The 19,167-nt window shown below is 43.7% G+C and overlaps 1 protein-coding gene across 1 annotated transcript in view; it reads right to left on the bottom strand.

The window, feature by feature from the left end:
• Positions 1-17,496, bottom strand: part of EEIG1 (estrogen-induced osteoclastogenesis regulator 1) — a 112,431-nt gene extending 94,935 nt beyond the window's left edge. The window contains exon 1 of the mRNA XM_089692929.1: positions 17,355-17,496. The gene's annotated coding sequence lies outside the window, so the exon portion shown is untranslated. The remainder of the gene's footprint in view (positions 1-17,354) is intronic.
• Between the last annotated feature and the right edge of the window lie 1,671 nt (positions 17,497-19,167).

Genomic DNA, 19,167 nt, shown 5'->3' on the forward strand with positions numbered 1-19,167 from the left:
TGACCAAATGCCAAGGCTGATGGTCACATGAATGGCAGAGAATGGAACACGTATGCATGAAATGAAGGCAGGCTCTATCTGACATGCTGCAACTTTAATGCACACTATCAGAAGCTCACAGTATGCAGTGAAATCAGACAAGTGATTTCACTAGAGGAGAGGAGTCTGTACAACTGTGCAAGACTGAAGGGAAGCCTGGAGTTCAGCTTAACAGGTTAAAAAAAAACCCCACTTGCTGAGTAGGTGCAGTTATACAGTTGTGGCCAAAATTATTCAACCCCCAATGCTGTAAAGGGGTTTAGGGACTATAGTGTACATTTGGAATTGTATTCAGAATCAAATCCTACAAGGACGTTGTAACTACCCAAATGCAACTAAAATGACATCAATTGTTTATGTAATACAGTAGTAAATGGTTCTTATGTGGTTTCTTCATTGCCACAATTATTCAACCCCTTAAAGACTACCACTCTGAAGAACAGAGGTTCATACAGGTGCTTTCCATCAGGTATTGAAAACACCTGTGGATGTCACCGAGCAGCAATCAAGCATAATAAGCACCAATTAGGCAGCTTTAAAATGACTGTGATACTCAGCTCCTTCTAGACATTTACTGGTGTGGTTACAAACATGGTGAAGGCAAGAGAATGGTCCAGGAAGACAAGAGAAGAGGTGATTTCTCTTCACAGGAAGGGCAATGGCTATAAGAAGATTGCAAAGATGTTAAACATACCAAGAGACACCTTAGGAAGCATCATTCGCAAATTCAAGGCAAAGGGCACTGTTGAAACGCTACCTGGTCGTGGCAGAAAGAAGATGCTGACTTCGACTGCTGTGCGCTACCTGAAGCGTAGAGTGGAGAGAAGTCCCCGTGTGACTGCTGAGGAACTGAGAAAAGATTTGTCAGATGTGGGTACAGAAGTTTCAGCCCAGACAATAAGACGCACACTGCGTAATGAAGGCCTCCGTGCCAGAACTCCCAGGCGTACCCCCTTGCTGTCTCCAAAGAATAAGAAGAGTCGACTGCAGTATGCCAAAAGCCATGTGGACAAACCACAAAAGTTGTGGGATAGTGTTCTGTGGACTGATGAAACAAAATTAGAACTGTTTGGGCCCATGGATCAACGCTATGTTTGGAGGAGGAAGAACAAGGCCTATGATGAAAAGAACACCTTGCCTACTGTGAAGCATGGTGGAGGGTCAATCATGCTTTGGGGCTGTTTTGCTTCTGCAGGTACAGGGAAGCTTCAGCGTGTGCAAGGTACCATGAATTCTCTTCAGTACCAGGAGATATTGGATGGAAACGTGATGCAGTCCGTCACACACCTGAGGCTTGGGAGACGTTGGACCTTTCAACAGGACAATGATCCCAAGCATACCTCCAAGTCCACTAGAGCATGGTTGCAGAGGAAAGGCTGGAACATTTTGGAGTGGCCATCGCAGTCACCAGACTTAAATCCGATTGAGAACCTCTGGTGGGACTTAAAGAAAGCAGTTGCAGTGCGCAAGCCTAAGAATGTGACTGAACTGGAGGCCTTTGCCCATGAAGAATGGGCGAAGATACCCGTAGATCGCTGCAAGACACTTGTGTCAAGCTATGCTTCACGTTTAGAAGCTGTTATAACTGTAAAAGGATGCTGTACTAAGTACTAAGATTGAATGTCACTTGGGGGTTGAATAAAACTGATAATGCTGTGAGCACAGAAAAGACATTTGTGGTTATTTCATTATAACTGTTATGTTATATTTGTCTGACCTACAAGTGCCTCTTTAATGTAAATGTAAGCAAGATGACTGAATGATCAAAAGCAATGTCAAACTGGCCAAAACACTCAATTTCAGTGGGGGTTGAATAATTTTGGCCACAACTGTAAATATGGTACAGTGGTTTAATGGTTAGCATGTCTGGCTTGCAGTAAATGGGTCAGGGGTTCGATTCCCAACCATGGCACCTCCTGCATGGAGTTTGCATGTTCTCCCTGTGCCTGTGTGGGTTTCCTCCGGGTACTCTGGTTTCCTCCCACACTCCAAAGACATGCTGGTAGGTTAATTGATTCCTGTCCAAATTAGCCCTAGTATGTGTATGTATGAATGTGAGTTAGGGACCTTAGATTGTACGCCCCTTGAGGGTTAGGGACTGATGTGAATGTGCAATATATATGTGTAAAGCGCTATATAAGTACCTAAAATAAATAAATATGACAATATGGAAGCTGTATGAATCCTTTTTGATTTATTGAAAGGTTTAAAAGTGAACAGGATAGGTTAACAGATAAAGATATCCCATTTAGGTGGGCGATTTATCTGATATCAATAATGAGACTGAGGGTAATGAGAAAGATGCTCCCAAGACCTGTGCCAAAAGAAGCACTGAGGCTCCCACTAATCACCTCACTCTGAACATACTGGCTGTGTCTGGCTATAAAACATACTGAGTCACAGACCCAGAACAAGTATGCAGCAAATGCAACAACTCCTGATCCAGATGCTTCTTTCAGCTCAGAGGCAATGGTAAAAAATATAAAGTTTGACTTAAATAGTGGGCACCATCCAGTGAGGGCACATGTCCTGGAGTCCCAGAAAATCAAGGTACTTGCATATGCAAATACTGAGTTTTCCTCCCAAAGTCAATGCCTAGCGTACCCCAAGCTGGCTCCTGCACCTTAACAGTGGTTGCTGAGCACACCCTCCATGCTTAAAGTGTTATTGCAGCCTATTGTTTTTTTTTTTTTGTTTTTTTTTAACATATTCAACTACTGATGTAAAGCTGACAATATATGCTGCTTCTTGATTGTTAAGGTTTTGGTACCTCCAAGTCCAGCTAGTCCCCAGATTGCTGTCCCCTGTCCATTTCAGGGATGGCCAATTTACCTTGCAGGGTCCTATAGAGCCATACTAAACAATATGGTAGTGTGACCAGAGCACCCCTACCTGGAAAAAGGAGGTTACTGAATGATCCACGCGGAGTAATATGGGTACAAAAATTACAAACAATATTTAATGTAGTGACATTGGGCTCTTGTCTGGACCAGGAGTGCGCACACAAGTATGGCTCTATAGGACAAAAATAGAACAGAAAAAGGCCACCTGAAATGACACGAATGACTAGTGTCTTAGTCATATCTCCGGCTCACTTAACATGTAAGTGTGGATCCATAAACCCAGAAAATGCATACTAAACAATATGGTAGTGTGACCAGAGCACCCCTACCTGGAAAAAGGAGGTTACTGAATGATCCACGCGGAGTAATATGGGTACAAAAATTACAAACAATATTTTATTTGATCACATAGATCATAAGGAGGTTAAACATGAGCACGGTGAACACGTCAAACAGATAAAATAATTTTTAAAAACACTTAGCGTCTTCATTTCAGGGTCATTCTGGCAAGTAGGGTACCATATAAGGCAATATAGGGTAATGGTGTGGCTTAATCCTAGGTTTCCATAAATCTCCAACTTGTATTAGAATGAACCATATATTCTGCAGGTGCGTTCTCAATATGAGCCAGGATGTGTAGAGTAGCCTCCTGGTGTGTAGAAACTGGAACATAAAAATAAAAAATAGATATATATGAAGATATGGGAGCTGAATCGCACCTAAGCCACACCAAACCTCCCTATACAGTAGTCAGTGGACACTTTCATTACCTTCTCAGTTGTAAGGCTGTCATACCCGCTTCTCAAATGTGGAGACTTCCTGGGTAACCACCCCAAGTGAAACAAAGTCCACAGTACCAAATGATTCTGGGGATATATATAAAAATTATTGTATAGATCACAGGCATCAAGTAAAACCCTGAAAACAGAGACAAAATATAGGTATATTACCATCAATAAAGATCAAGAAGACTCCCGTCGACTTGAAATAGGATCAGGTCCTTGATGCTTGTTCAAAGGTGCATATGGGGGTGGGAAGCCAGGTAGTCACAATGCGTAAATTCCAAACACATATATTATGTATGTAGCAGGCCGTGAGTACCTGAGTCTATATACCCAATAAAGGGTTTCCAAAAATTACTCAATCTGAGAAAGATGAAGCGGTTTAAATAGGATATGGCTTTGTCACAGCATACAATGCCTAAGTAGGGTAGCGTATATATGTATATACATTATCCTCTGAAGAGGATTTCCAAAAAATTCCCCAAAAATGCAGGGTAAATTAGGCCCATATGACATACCCTCTTAACTCCATATATGCTCTATGAATCTAAACAGCAGTGAGGTAAAATAACTTGCCACCGGTGGAAGGTATATTCCCATAAGGGATTGCCGTTTGCGAACCGCTGTAATAGTAGCCTTATGGTGGTTTTCAGAGGGCCTCGTGCCTTCCTAGCAAGGAGCTGTGACACCGCCGTTCCTTCCCACCTCGTGGGCGCCGCACCCTATGAAGACGCCGAGCGTAGTGACGTCATTACGTTGACGCGTTTCGTCCGCCAATCACCGCAGACTTCGTCAGAACTGGGAGGGGACTTCATTCCTTTGCCTTATATGGTGCACTAATTGCATACCAAAAAGTCTGCACGTCGCCCTCTTGTGTTGAAAAAGTATCACTACATTCAAAAAATCCAAAGTGAATTAAAAAACATATATTAAATTTAAATTGACTGCTGGCAATAGAGAGGAGGGACCATACTACAATAAACCAGATCATCTTTAAAGAGGATAATGGAAAAGGATGATTATTATGATTCAAGAGGGGAGGTATCAAGGCCAGGTTCAAACACCTAATTTTAATATTAATCTAATTGTTATAGAAATTTAATCTACAGTGGGAAAAGAAAGGGCCTAGTGGTTAGGTTCATACTTTGTCCAAATAAGTCCATATTTCCTTCCCATACATGATACCCCAGTACGAGTTATAGCTCAAGGTATATTAAAGGTTCCAGAAAATTCAATTTAAGAAAACTTTAAAATTGAGTTCTGTATTTAGTCCGTATGGGACAAGTGCACCCAGGGTATAGATCCATAATTTTTCTTTTTGTAGGAGGACTTTGTCAAAGTCACCTCGACGAGCTGAAATATTCAGCAAAAAAATCCCTTTCACTTTCAAGCCTTCTGTTTTACCCCCATGTACTTCTCTAAAGTGTTGTGCCAGTGGGTTCTCTTTTTCTCCCTTCCCTACGTTCCTATTTTCATTTCTGATATCTCTCAGGTGTTCACCAATCCTAGTCCTGAGGTTCCTTTTCGTTTTTCCTATGTATATCTTCTTGCATGGACATTCTATCATATATATTATTCTACTACTGGAACAGTTAATGAAACTTCGTATCTGGAATGCCTTAGATTTATCATTATTAAAGAACTGGTTGGACTTATGTACAAATGGACAAATTTGACAATGGCCGCATGGAAACATACCACATAGGCCTGTCCTCCTAGTTAACCAATTCCTTTGTGGTGCCCTCTGAAACTCTGATTGTACTAGTATGTCATTTAAATTCCGAGCTCTTTTTGCTACCATTTGAGGGCTCCCCCCTACCACTCTTGCTATCTGCGGATTTTGAGTTAGTAAGTACCAATGAGAGTCCAGGGCCTCCCAAAAATACATAAAAATCCTACTCAACCACCGGGACGCCCCATAGTATCTGCTATTGGTGGTCCGTTGGAACTAATAGGTAGATTTGTGGATGACCTAAGGATCTGGTCTTGGAACTTAGATCCTATGTAAGGGACACGGGAGATGTATTGAAAAAGATTTTAAACGTAAAAGTACCTAAAGGTGCACTTCTGGTGGGTATTGATGTGGAATCATTATATACCTCTATTCCACACATCTGGGGACGGAGAGCTGTGGCCTACTTTTTGGAGTTATATTTCCCTGAAATGGAGGCTCAGAACGAATTTATATTGGACCTGCTGGAATTTATGTTGACCCATAACTGTTTCCAGTTTCTGGGTTCCTTCTACCAGCAAACATGTGGTACCTCCATGGGAGCACCTTGGGCCCCGGCATTTGCATGTTTACATCTAGGCTTATGGGAGGAGGAGTTGGTATACCCCTCCACTCCTTATAAGCAACATGCAATAAAATGGCTGCGATATATTGATGATGTCCTGATGGTCTGGGATGGAGGTATGGATCAGTTGGAAAAATTTATGGAATTCCTAAATGAGAATGATAGGAATATCAAACTTACTTACACAGCAGATAGAGAGGTAATAACATTTTTGGATCTATCAATCTCAATACAAGGAAATAAATTAGTCACTAAAAAGTTTAGAAAGGAAACAGCGGCGAATACACTTTTACATGCTAATAGTTATCATCCAAGGAGTTTAAAACAGGGAATACCTATTGGTCAGTTTCAGAGAATAAGAAGGAACTGTACAGAAGAAGCTCAATATAGGAATGAATCTATTCAGCTCTACAAGAGATTTAGAGAAAGAGGTTACTCACATAGAACCCTAAGAAGAGCAAAAAGAAGAGCTCTGGGTAGAACAAGAGAGGAGCTTATAAATAAACCAAAATCAAAGGTAGAGGCGAATTCGGTAAACCAACCAATAAGATTCATAACTAAATTTGGACAACAATGGGGTGAAGTCAAGAAGGCCCTGGACTCTCATTGGTACTTACTAACTCAAAATCCGCAGATAGCAAGAGTGGTAGGGGGGAGCCCTCAAATGGTAGCAAAAAGAGCTCGGAATTTAAATGACATACTAGTACAATCAGAGTTTCAGAGGGCACCACAAAGGAATTGGTTAACTAGGAGGACAGGCCTATGTGGTATGTTTCCATGCGGCCATTGTCAAATTTGTCCATTTGTACATAAGTCCAACCAGTTCTTTAATAATGATAAATCTAAGGCATTCCAGATACGAAGTTTCATTAACTGTTCCAGTAGTAGAACAATATATATGATAGAATGTCCATGCAAGAAGATATACATAGGAAAAACGAAAAGGAACCTCAGGACTAGGATTGGTGAACACCTGAGAGATATCAGAAATGAAAATAGGAACGTAGGGAAGGGAGAAAAAGAGAACCCACTGGCACAACACTTTAGAGAAGTACATGGGGGTAAAACAGAAGGCTTGAAAGTGAAAGGGATTTTTTTGCTGAATATTTCAGCTTGTCGAGGTGACTTTGACAAAGTCCTCCTACAAAAAGAAAAATTATGGATCTATACCCTGGGTGCACTTGTCCCATACGGACTAAATACAGAACTCAATTTTAAAGTTTTCTTAAATTGAATTTTCTGGAACCTTTAATATACCTTGAGCTATAACTCGTACTGGGGTATCATGTATGGGAAGGAAATATGGACTTATTTGGACAAAGTATGAACCTAACCACTAGGCCCTTTCTTTTCCCACTGTAGATTAAATTTCTATAACAATTAGATTAATATTAAAATTAGGTGTTTGAACCTGGCCTTGATACCTCCCCTCTTGAATCATAATAATCATCCTTTTCCATTATCCTCTTTAAAGATGATCTGGTTTATTGTAGTATGGTCCCTCCTCTCTATTGCCAGCAGTCAATTTAAATTTAATATATGTTTTTTAATTCACTTTGGATTTTTTGAATGTAGTGATACTTTTTCAACACAAGAGGGCGACGTGCAGACTTTTTGGTATGCAATTAGTGCACCATATAAGGCAAAGGAATGAAGTCCCCTCCCAGTTCTGACGAAGTCTGCGGTGATTGGCGGACGAAACGCGTCAACGTAATGACGTCACTACGCTCGGCGTCTTCATAGGGTGCAGCGCCCACGAGTGGGAAGGAACGGCGGTGTCACAGCTCCTTGCTAGGAAGGCACGAGGCCCTCTGAAAACCACCATAAGGCTACTATTACAGCGGTTCGCAAACGGCAATCCCTTATGGGAATATACCTTCCACCGGTGGCAAGTTATTTTACCTCACTGCTGTTTAGATTCATAGAGCATATATGGAGTTAAGAGGGTATGTCATATGGGCCTAATTTACCCTGCATTTTTGGGGAATTTTTTGGAAATCCTCTTCAGAGGATAATGTATATACATATATACGCTACCCTACTTAGGCATTGTATGCTGTGACAAAGCCATATCCTATTTAAACCGCTTCATCTTTCTCAGATTGAGTAATTTTTGGAAACCCTTTATTGGGTATATAGACTCAGGTACTCACGGCCTGCTACATACATAATATATGTGTTTGGAATTTACGCATTGTGACTACCTGGCTTCCCACCCCCATATGCACCTTTGAACAAACATCAAGGACCTGATCCTATTTCAAGTCGACGGGAGTCTTCTTGATCTTTATTGATGGTAATATACCTATATTTTGTCTCTGTTTTCAGGGTTTTACTTGATGCCTGTGATCTATACAATAATTTTTATATATATCCCCAGAATCATTTGGTACTGTGGACTTTGTTTCACTTGGGGTGGTTACCCAGGAAGTCCCCACATTTGAGAAGCGGGTATGACAGCCTTACAACTGAGAAGGTAATGAAAGTGTCCACTGACTACTGTATAGGGAGGTTTGGTGTGGCTTAGGTGCGATTCAGCTCCCATATCTTCATATATATCTATTTTTTATTTTTATGTTCCAGTTTCTACACACCAGGAGGCTACTCTACACATCCTGGCTCATATTGAGAACGCACCTGCAGAATATATGGTTCATTCTAATACAAGTTGGAGATTTATGGAAACCTAGGATTAAGCCACACCATTACCCTATATTGCCTTATATGGTACCCTACTTGCCAGAATGACCCTGAAATGAAGACGCTAAGTGTTTTTAAAAATTATTTTATCTGTTTGACGTGTTCACCGTGCTCATGTTTAACCTCCTTATGATCTATGTGATCAAATAAAATATTGTTTGTAATTTTTGTACCCATATTACTCCGCGTGGATCATTCAGTAACCTCCTTTTTCCAGGTAGGGGTGCTCTGGTCACACTACCATATTGTTTAGTATGCATTTTCTGGGTTTATGGATCCACACTTACATGTTAAGTGAGCCGGAGATATGACTAAGACACTAGTCATTCGTGTCATTTCAGGTGGCCTTTTTCTGTTCTATTTTTGTCCTATAGAGCCATACTTGTGTGCGCACTCCTGGTCCAGACAAGAGCCCAATGTCACTACACTGTGTGCATCTACACAGCACCAAAGCCTAAAGATGAACAAATACTACACTAATGGCCAATTCATCAGGACAAGGGCAACCAATTCGAGCCATTCATGGTCCTGTCAGCATCCTCCTGCCTGACATCCTTCAATCTGAAAGTCAAAAGGAACCTGGCAGAGAATTGACCCTCAAAAAGCACCTGCATCCAATCAGAGGCAGTCATGGTTTGCTTATTCTGACAGCTACGAGTGCCACCTGTCAGAATACAATAGCTGACAGGAGAGATTCATCCGTCTAAGCTGTTCAGCATGGACCATGAATGGGGGAAATGGAATCATTTTGTCTCACTGAGTCTCCTGTATGGCCAGCTTAAGACAACAAACTGCTCCACCCGCTTCCCCTCCTGTGGATGGAGAGTTGCTGAAGACTGCACTGTGAAGTACTTGTGATACCGGGGGTATTCGGTGTGCACACTAAGTGAGATGGGAGGCAGTGGTATTGATACATAGAAACTGTAAGTGTTTGGGTACAGATAGCAATAAATACTTTATTGATGAATGTTTATTTGCTTTATCAGAATGTAACAGTATAAAAATTGTAAGTAGTGTTAAATCAACAATTCCCTGTATGTTTGTTCCAGGCCTGCAGAGTACTGAAGCCAAGGATGTGATCAATGACAGCCTCCATATTTCTCTCATGGCAGGGGTACTTTAAAAGAAATTCTAAAGGCTTCTTTTTTAATCTAAAATAAAAGAGATTCATACTTACTTGCTCTGTGCACTGGTGTTGCACAGAGTGGCTCCAAACCACCTCTTCTGGGGTCCTCTGCTGGCGCTCTCTGCTCCTCCTCTTCTGTGTCTGCCCCCCTTAGCAAGCAAATGCTTACTCCTGAGCCACCTGAACTGGGCTGTGTGTGTCCCAAGACATACACACAGTGTGGCTCTGCCCCGCCCTTGCTCACTCCTCTCTGGATTTGGTTGACCGCAGCAGGACCCGCTGCTATCAATCTGCCCTATGAGAAGAGGGAGAAAGAGCAGCGCAGCTGAAGATGAGCACGAAGCTGGATCAGTACAGGACTCAGGTAAGTACTTGGAGGGGGAGACAACAACTAGTGAAAGTTTTTCATCCTTATTGCAAGTAATGCACTTTAGAATCACTTCAAATCATATTGCCTCTAGTTTACAAGGTCCTAGGATACTTGAGAAGACATGCCCCACTTTTCAATACCTTTGGGGAACCGAACGCTAAATTAAAAAAAAAAAAAGGGGGATAGGACTGGTATGGACTTTGAGGGGTCCCCCCCAAAAAAAATCCATACCAGACTTTTACCAGAGCATGCAGCCTGGCAGGCAAGGAAAGAAGGGGGGGGGGGGCTTGAGCCGGCATCACCCTCCCTCTCCTGAACCATAACAGGCCACATGCCCTCAACATGGGGGAGGGGGGTGGGGTTGCTCCCTCCACCCAGAAGCACCTTCCCCACAACCCCGGCTGGTGGTTGTGGGGGTGTATGGGATGGAGTGGGGGGGGCTTATCAGAATCTGGAAGCGCTCTCATTTCCTGGTCCCCTTGGGTCGGCGTTCATTGTGATTGACATTGGATCTACACCGGAGGGCCAACCCCCCCCCCCCCCCGAAAAATAAATAAATAACAGTCTTTACACTGTTTATTTTAATGAATGAGTAGGGATACTATGAACCCCATACTCATTCACATGGGGGGGGGGAAATCTGGGGGCCTCCAGACTCCGATAAGCCCCCTGCCCACAGACCTCCACAACAACCGCTCAGGGTTCTGGGGAAGAGGCCCTTGTCCCCATCAACATAGGCAAGTGGCTTTGGGGGGGGGGGGCGAATCAGACCCCTGGTGTTTAGGGCATGTGACCTGGTATGGCGGGGGGGGGGGGGGCGCTCACTTGTTCTCTCCCCCCTTTCCTAGCCAGGTTGCATGCTCCGAACCCCGCTGACAGCTGAGTCATCCGTTGTTAAGGACACAGCAGTTGGCTTGCAGCCCGCTCCTTACTAATCAGCTATTTGCTGGTTGTTAAGCGCGCTAAGAGGAAGAAAAAAAACAAAGCTAGGTACTGGCGCTTAGCAGCTCTTAGCAAAGTTTAGAAGCTTTCAGCGTTTTTAAGCTCCCAAAAACAAAAACCAAAAAGTGTTTTTTCTGCTCCTAAACGCTGAAGCTTAACAAACGCCTCTAGACTAAAATAGTGTGCATGGACACATACGATAGACACTTCCAGAGGCAGAAAGAAAAAATGCCAAAAGCTGCTGCTAGGAGTGTCTTTATAAGCTAGTGTGCATGGAGCTTTTAGGAAATATATTCCAAAGCATTTAAGCAGCATCTCTCACACATTATTTGAGATGTCATCATGGCTACTCTCACCATGAGTAAATGACGCTACACACTGTAATCATATAACAGGGGCATATTCCAGTAAAGACAATGCAACCTCACGTCAATTGATCTGGCAGGAAGAAGATTTGGTTTCATGACACTGACCCTTGCGGAGAAATTTGATGACAGATGATTCAGGAGATATGTCACTATGTGGCACAGTAGGGGTTTCTCACAGTGACACAGCACTCCGAGGGTACAGTCCTACACAACTGTGCAGAAGTATTCACCTCCATCAATAGTGCTGCAAGTGTTATATGCGGGTCAGTCCAGGAAAGATTATCTTTCCTTTTATTACAGCAATCCTTTAACTAGCTCCCAAATATCCCACAGTTACCTGTACCCCCTTCTCACAGATCTTCACTGTGTTGTCTGCTGGAAGCCACACAGCCTGCTTACCAAACGTCATGAGGGCCAATATTAAATGGTCTTCCTTGGAAATAAGGATAGCAGAGCAATACAAAGCAGCGTGTTTACATAGTAAAGCACAGCACACACAGTAAAACACACACAGCACACAGTTAACCCTTTGATCGCCCCAGAAGTTAACCCCTTCCTGCCCAGTGCCATTAGCACTGACAGTCAGTTCCCCCCAGTGTCAGAATGCCCGCTATAAGTCACTGATTGCCGCCATTACCAGTATAAAAAAAAGAAACAATTCCAGTATATATACCACCATTTGTAGACACTATAACTTTCACGTAAAGCAATTCATTTACACATAGTGGGATTTTTTTTTTTTTTTAGCAAAGACATGTCGCAGAATACATATTGGCCTAAATTTATGATGAAATTTGATTCTTTAATTTTTTTTACTGGATATGTTTTATAGCAAATAGTAAAAAAAAAAAATTTTTTTTCCAAAATTGTTGGTCTTTTCTGTTTATAGCGCAAAAAATTAAAACCGCACAGTCGATCAAATACCACAGAAATAAATCTCCATATGTGGGAAAAAAAGGACATAAATGTAATTTAGGTGCAGCGTCGCATGACCGCACAATTGTCAATTAAAGTAACACATCGTCGTATTGCAAAAAATGCCCTGGTCAGGAAGGGGGGTAAATCCTCTGGAGGGTAAGTGGTTAATCTATTCTCTTCTGCCTCTGGACTGGGTGAGAAGACATGGCCTACATTTGCTAATCAGTATCTGCTCTTCCCAGGATACAGATTACAGGCAAAAAGTATGGACTGGTGCACGGCTGCCCTGTACTCACAAAACACAGAAGACAGGGCTTTTCTACTACGGTATAAGTGTTGCTGAGAACAATTAACCAAAACAATCTTGCCAGGGAGAAACCTCTAAAAATAGATTTTGTTAAAACCCCGAGACAGCGGGGTGACCAATGTCAGAGTCACACGTAGACACTTCCAGGTGGGGGGTTGCAGCCTAAACACAGTGGATGTGAACTCTAACTATGAACTTCTCTTATTCTCCCTTTTGGTCTGTTAAATTATATTATATCTAAAGCCATTGTTTTCATTTTGGATAGAGTAGGCGAGGGTTAAAGCTGACGTTTTGTCAAAAAAATAATTTCACTCCTATCAGCACTTACCTGTAATTTTCCCCAGCCAGTATGGATGGAGAAGGATCTAATATAGAGCCATCTGTGCTCCATTAGCTTCACTGGAGGACAGGGGAGACATCCAGGGACCTTTAGACTTCTGATGCCTCAATAAAGAGAACATGTCACCAAAATATTTATCACATATTGGACTTTTTGTTCTGTGATGGAAGAAAATTTTTAGTGCAAAAAAAAAAAAAAAATGGAACAAAAGTGTAGAAAATTAAAGTTACAGCGAAGCACTTAAAGTGTTACTAAACCCACAACAGTGAAATCAGTCTGTATATACAGTAAAGCATGCTTGTTATACTCACTGTGAAACCTAAGGGGTTAATCCTCTGCACTGTGTAAAAAGGCTGTTTGATCCTGTCTTCTCTGATCCTCTCCTTCTACTGTCCCTATTCCATCTGCTGATAGTACAGAGCACTAGGAGTCACTCTGCACATGCTAAGTTTGGTGAGAATTGCTAGAGAGTTTATTTTTTTCCTTTGGGAGGGTGACAATCAGCACTATCCAGACAGAGGTCAGGGGTCGTGCAGCCTCATAGGACAGTCAGAGGAGAATGAAAACTCCTTCTACAAGCTTTAAAGTGGTAGTAAACTCTTATTTCTATTTTTACCTACAGGTAAGTTTATAATAAAGCTTACCTGTAGGTAAAATTAATATTTCCTAAACGTGCATGGTTTAGGAGATATTCTACAGAGCAGCAGCCGGTGACATTAACGGTGCATGCACTCTGAAGGAACGGCGTACCCATGCTGTTCCTTCAGAGCTGTGTGCTGTGGCTGAAACTCTCGCGATCATCTGCAGATGTAATGTCATTGACGGCTCAGCCATTCAAGCAGCTGCAGCCCGGGAACCCGGAAAGAACAGGTGAAGATGGAAGCCCTGCCAGCGGTGACAGAGCACTGCTGGAGGACTTTGTTTTAAGGTAAGTTTCACAAAATGTGCTAGTATGCAATGCATACTAGCATTATATTATGTTCCAGGAGGAAATGTTTTTAATTTTTTTTTTTAACAAGTTTATTACCACTTTAACCAGTGTTCAGCTGGACACTGATAGAAGTCACTAGACTGCTCTAACTGCTGATAAGAAAAGGTGCTTAGCAGTTTATATTTACTAAAATAATTGCATTTCCATCTTGTGTGTACTGTGGGAGACCAGATATAGTGAATGCAGAGTCCGGGGTTTAGTAACACTTTAAATAAAAAAATTTAAAAAAAAAAAAGGTTACAGCTGAAGTTCAGCAAATGCCATTTTCACACTGCTGCACTGCGGTTTGGCCCTAGCATGGGTGTACCTGTGAGTTTCATATGGTTAACCCACTGATTCCCATAGAATTTTCTATTAGGTCATACGTCTTTGGCTCATTTTTTTAAACCACACCAAAGCTGCAGCATGCACCCCTCCAAAAAAGTTTTGTAACCCCACCCCAATATATAAGCACATACGAAGCATGCAATGGGGGTGCCTACACAAGAAAATGCTGATTGCACTAGACATTCATGGTTAAAGCAGCACTAAAGGCAAACCTTTTGTTTTTCCCATTTTGGATGGAGCAAGGGAGGGTTGTAACCCGTCAGATTTTGTTTTCACCATCTGTGTCCCATTTCAGAGATTTCCCTTCACTTCCTGTCCCATAGCCAAACAGGAAGTGAGAGGAATTCCCTCCCTCCACTGTCCCCATTGAAAGTTTTCCCCTCTATTACTTTTCTGGGAACAACCTAAAATTTGGGATTTTCTTTTACTTTCAATGATAATAGTAAACAGGACAAATAGAGAGGGTGAATCTCCCTAATGGGGCCAAAGACAGAATAAAAACCTGACAGGGGTTCTAATCCATCTCCACTCTATCCAAATGAAAAAAAAAAAAAAGTTTTGCCTTTAGTTATACTTTAAGTGCCCGGTCATACCAGTGCAATTTCAGGTGCGATTTGCGAATTGAAATCACACCTGAAATCGCATCTATTGCATGTGAAGGTCAGTATCTTAACGTGTGATTTGCTGCAGCGTGATTTCTAAAGTAGTTCTGCAGCGTGATTTCTAAAATCTATTACTTTCTCTGCAGTTTATTGTGATTCCACATACATAGCATATAATGAAAATCGCAAAAAAATTGTTGAAAATCCTCACAAGTTGCAATAAAGTCTTCAGAAATTGCACCTGAAATCGCAAATTGCGCAATTTTAAATCGAAGCGGTGTGACCGGTGACTAACTCTAAACTGATGACGTGTAGGGGCTTCTAAACCCATGCCTATGGAAAATACAGGGTACCAGAGGAAGCCACGAGTCCCTGTGGCGTAACGCGTAGGGGAGGGGCAGTGACGTCACCACGCATCCACACAGAGACATGGCGAGTATTGAAAGTGTGCGCAGGCACACCAACGAGGCTGACCTCACCGCAGTTGGTGGTTCTATATATATATATATATATATATATATACAAAGCGCATCTTTGTCTTTTTACATGTGAGTGCATTACCAACGCACATTAAAGTCTTACACCCCAGATAAGACACTATGCATCTTCTCTTCTTTTACATATATTCCACTCGAGGAGGATGTGATCAAGTAGCCAGCTGAGGAAGGAAAGGATTCAGTTTATTACACTGACCTACGGTGCAGCTTCTATTGTATACCTCATTCACCATATCTTAATCACCACAAAGGAGAGTATACTGAACTCAATGGCGTATTGCATTTATTGGGAGACTGACAACATATTGTATAAAGGATTTCTCCTATAAAGTTTAAGATCACCACTGGATTATCAGCTAAAGAACCTATTGTGTAATAGTGTCTAGATTTAATGCATTGTAATGATCAGTATAAGGGATATATATATATATATATATATATATATATACACACACATATGGTGCACAATGGTGTTTATAGATTAGTTTATGTTTTTGATGGTGCATGATTGATAGAGCGCGGCATCACATTAATTCACAGGGTACTGAAGCTTATTGCGCCCAGTTTTAAGGTTTGACATGTTGTGTATCCATTTACTTGGCCCAACTTCATATTTGACCAAAACATGGGTAATATATTGCATTTCAGTGCCTCTACATTAACATTACTGTATGTTTTACTGAACGTTTGCATTTCATAAACTATTGCACTAATTTTGGGTGGCATAAAAATTGGAACTATCACCTCTCTATTCTCTAGGGTGTCTGCAGTCAGAAAATAGATAATGTTTTGGGGGTTTCAGCTAATCTTCAGGACTATATGTTTTTTTTTACGTGCAAAAAATTTAAAACTGGATCTGGCAGCAAGAGTTAAGGAATATACCTTTCTAGTAACATGTACTACTACTCACACTTGTATACTATGTACAAAGTACTCCGATGTTTTCAGTATTAAACCCAAATATGTAACATGTACTACTACTCACACTTGTATACTATGTACAAAGTTCACACTATAGAAATGCAGTTTACGCATGCACAATTTTGACGTGTTCCAGTGAGTTTTTGATGCGTTCCAGTGCATTTTTTATGCAATCCAGTTCATTTTTTCCCTTCTCTTTTTCTCAATTTAAATAGGGACATGTGCGTTCCAGTGCGGTCGGTGCATGGACGCCTGGAGCGCGCTGTCGGTTCACGGACGCCTGGAGCGCGCTGTCGGTTCACGGACGCCTGGAGCGCGCTGTCGGTTCACGGACGCCTGGAGCGCGCTGTCGGTGGGCAGACGCCTGGAGCGCGCTGTCGGTGGGCGGACGCCTGGAGCACGCTGTCGGTGGGCGGACGCCTGGAGCGCGCTGTCCGTGCGCGGACGCCTGGAGCGCGCTGTCCGTGCGCGGACGCCTGGAGCGCGCTGTCCGTGCGCAGACGCCTGGAGCGCGCTGTCCGTGCGCGGACGCCTGGAGCGCGCTGTCCGTGCGCGGACGCCTGGAGCGCGCTGTCCGTGCGCGGACGCCTGGAGCGCGCTGTCCGTGCGCGGACGCCTGGAGCGCGCTGTCCGTGCGCGGACGCCTGGAGCGCGCTGTCCGTGCGCGGACGCTTGGAGCGCGCTGTCGGTGCGCGGACGCCTGGAGCGCGCTGTCGGTGCGCGGACGCCTGGAGCGCGCTGTCGGCGTGAGGACGCCTGGACCAGGTTGCCGATGCATTAACACTTGGAGTATGTATGGACTGGACCCCTCCATGGACTATAACCCCCTCAGCCCTGGGCACCTACTGATCACAATCAGTCATTATAGCGGACAGTGCTGTGAGGGGCCATGTATATCAGGTGTACCTGTACCCAGTACATACAGCCCCCCATATCGTACACTGACTCCTCTCATTACCGCTCCGCCGTGTCCCCATCACCTACCTCTCCCCCGTCTCCGCTCCTTCAGTCCTCCGTCCTCTCTTACACACAGCTCCCCTCACCTCAGTTACGCGATTAGCGTTACAGCCGCCACGGCGCCCGCACTCTTAGCTTTTCGCTTACGTAATCTGCGTATTTGCCGCCAACTGTTCATCTCTCAGAATACAGGCTGTACGCAGAAATCAGCGCAACGGTGACGCATCCCATGGAAAGCGGGCGCGGATTGGCTGCCAGACACTGTTTGGTCGCATTCTATTGGCTGGTAACAAGAGGCGCCGGTTTTGATTGGTGCGGGTTGATGCCTGCGTTCTGCGATTGGAAGAAAGATCAATTGTAGAGGCGAGCGTGTGTTTTGGGCTCAGATACAGGCGCGTGACGTGTCTGCAGCTGAGGAGAATATTGGAAGGAGGAGGTGGGGGGTCGGGCTCCTCGGTGGGGTTGTTATGGATTGTGCTGCCCTGAAGACCCCGAATATTCATAATAAAGGAATATACTTTCTATGACTTCTATAGCACATTTCCTGCAGACCCATTTGTGAGGTAAGGGGTGTAGTAAGTGCCTCCACCATTCACCTTTTCTGCGTGTCGTGTGAAGAAAACGCTGAAACAACCCATGTCTGCTCTGGAGTAGTCCATTAAGAGGCACCCTGTAATATAAAGGTCCCTTTATATATGTGTTGTCTTCTGAAGAGTGAACAGTGGTGGATTGCTTATCAGAGGGTGTTTGACAGGCGGTGGGGGGGCGCTCTATGTTGCCCGTCCTTATGTTTTAACCCCTAAGCACCCGCACCAACACACTGCACCTCGGCAGGGCAATTGTGTGGCCCCATTTAGTTGAATTGGTTGTCAGGTGGGTGGTATTGCTGCCCACTGAATACAATGGGGGGGATTATTGGTGGAATTCAAAGCATTGTGGTCATGGCATGTGTACACTACAGTCTGCAATGGATGGGGGGGGGGGGGGGTGCGAGGGATTACCAAAGACTGGCACACAATGAAAAAGGCGCCATTTTGTATATGCCTGCTTAATCAGCCCCTCCTGCGGTAAAGCAATAAACATGGACAGTTCCGGGACAAGGTCATTGAAAGAGTAGGGTGCCCCCATCCATCCTGTAAATCATTGCGCCCAGTGCAGCTGCCCCTCTCGCCCACCCCTTGTCCCGGCCCTGAACATGGAGCGCACCAATTCCTTCATTTGCTCCACAGTTGTAGTGTGGCCTGTTGAGTTGAATGGATTGCATTTCTGTGGGTAGTATTGCTCCCAAAAGCAAGTGTCAACACAGTCTAAGACAAGGGTGCTCAACCCATGGCCCCCCGGGCCTCATGTGGCCCCCGGAGCCCTCCGATGTGGCCCTCCGCCTCGAACTGAATGCAGTTTTGGTGTGCTTTCAGAAAGTGCACCACGCTCACAATATATAATAGAAGTCTATGACAAAGCTCAGCTAACCCGCATGAAAGCCACAGGTGCTCTGCATCCGGGCAAACCGCAGTGCATCAGTGTGAAAGCAGCCTTATAGGGGGCTCAAGAAAGGGCTTATTTACATTTGCAGATTGGGGGGCTGTAAAAACCCCATAGTTGCAGCGTGGCTTTACTAATTCCCCCTTCCCCAACCACTGGTGTAGTGCTAGGGGTCCTAATGGCGACCCCGCCCCATATTCCAGGGGGCCCATGCAGCCTCCCTGTCACATTCTGTTTTACACTTGGACATGAGGGGTGGTAAGGGCAGCATACTCAGCAGGCACCGATCCTCTCTATTTTCCTCCTGCAACCCCTGAAAGCCAGCTTCTCCTCCTTTCCCTCCTGCTGGCATTCAGCA

This window comes from Staurois parvus, unplaced genomic scaffold (genome assembly GCF_062004578.1).
Source record: "Staurois parvus isolate SC_StPar_1 unplaced genomic scaffold, SC_StPar_1.0 ptg000608l, whole genome shotgun sequence".
In the NCBI taxonomy this organism is placed as follows: domain Eukaryota; kingdom Metazoa; phylum Chordata; class Amphibia; order Anura; family Ranidae; genus Staurois; species Staurois parvus.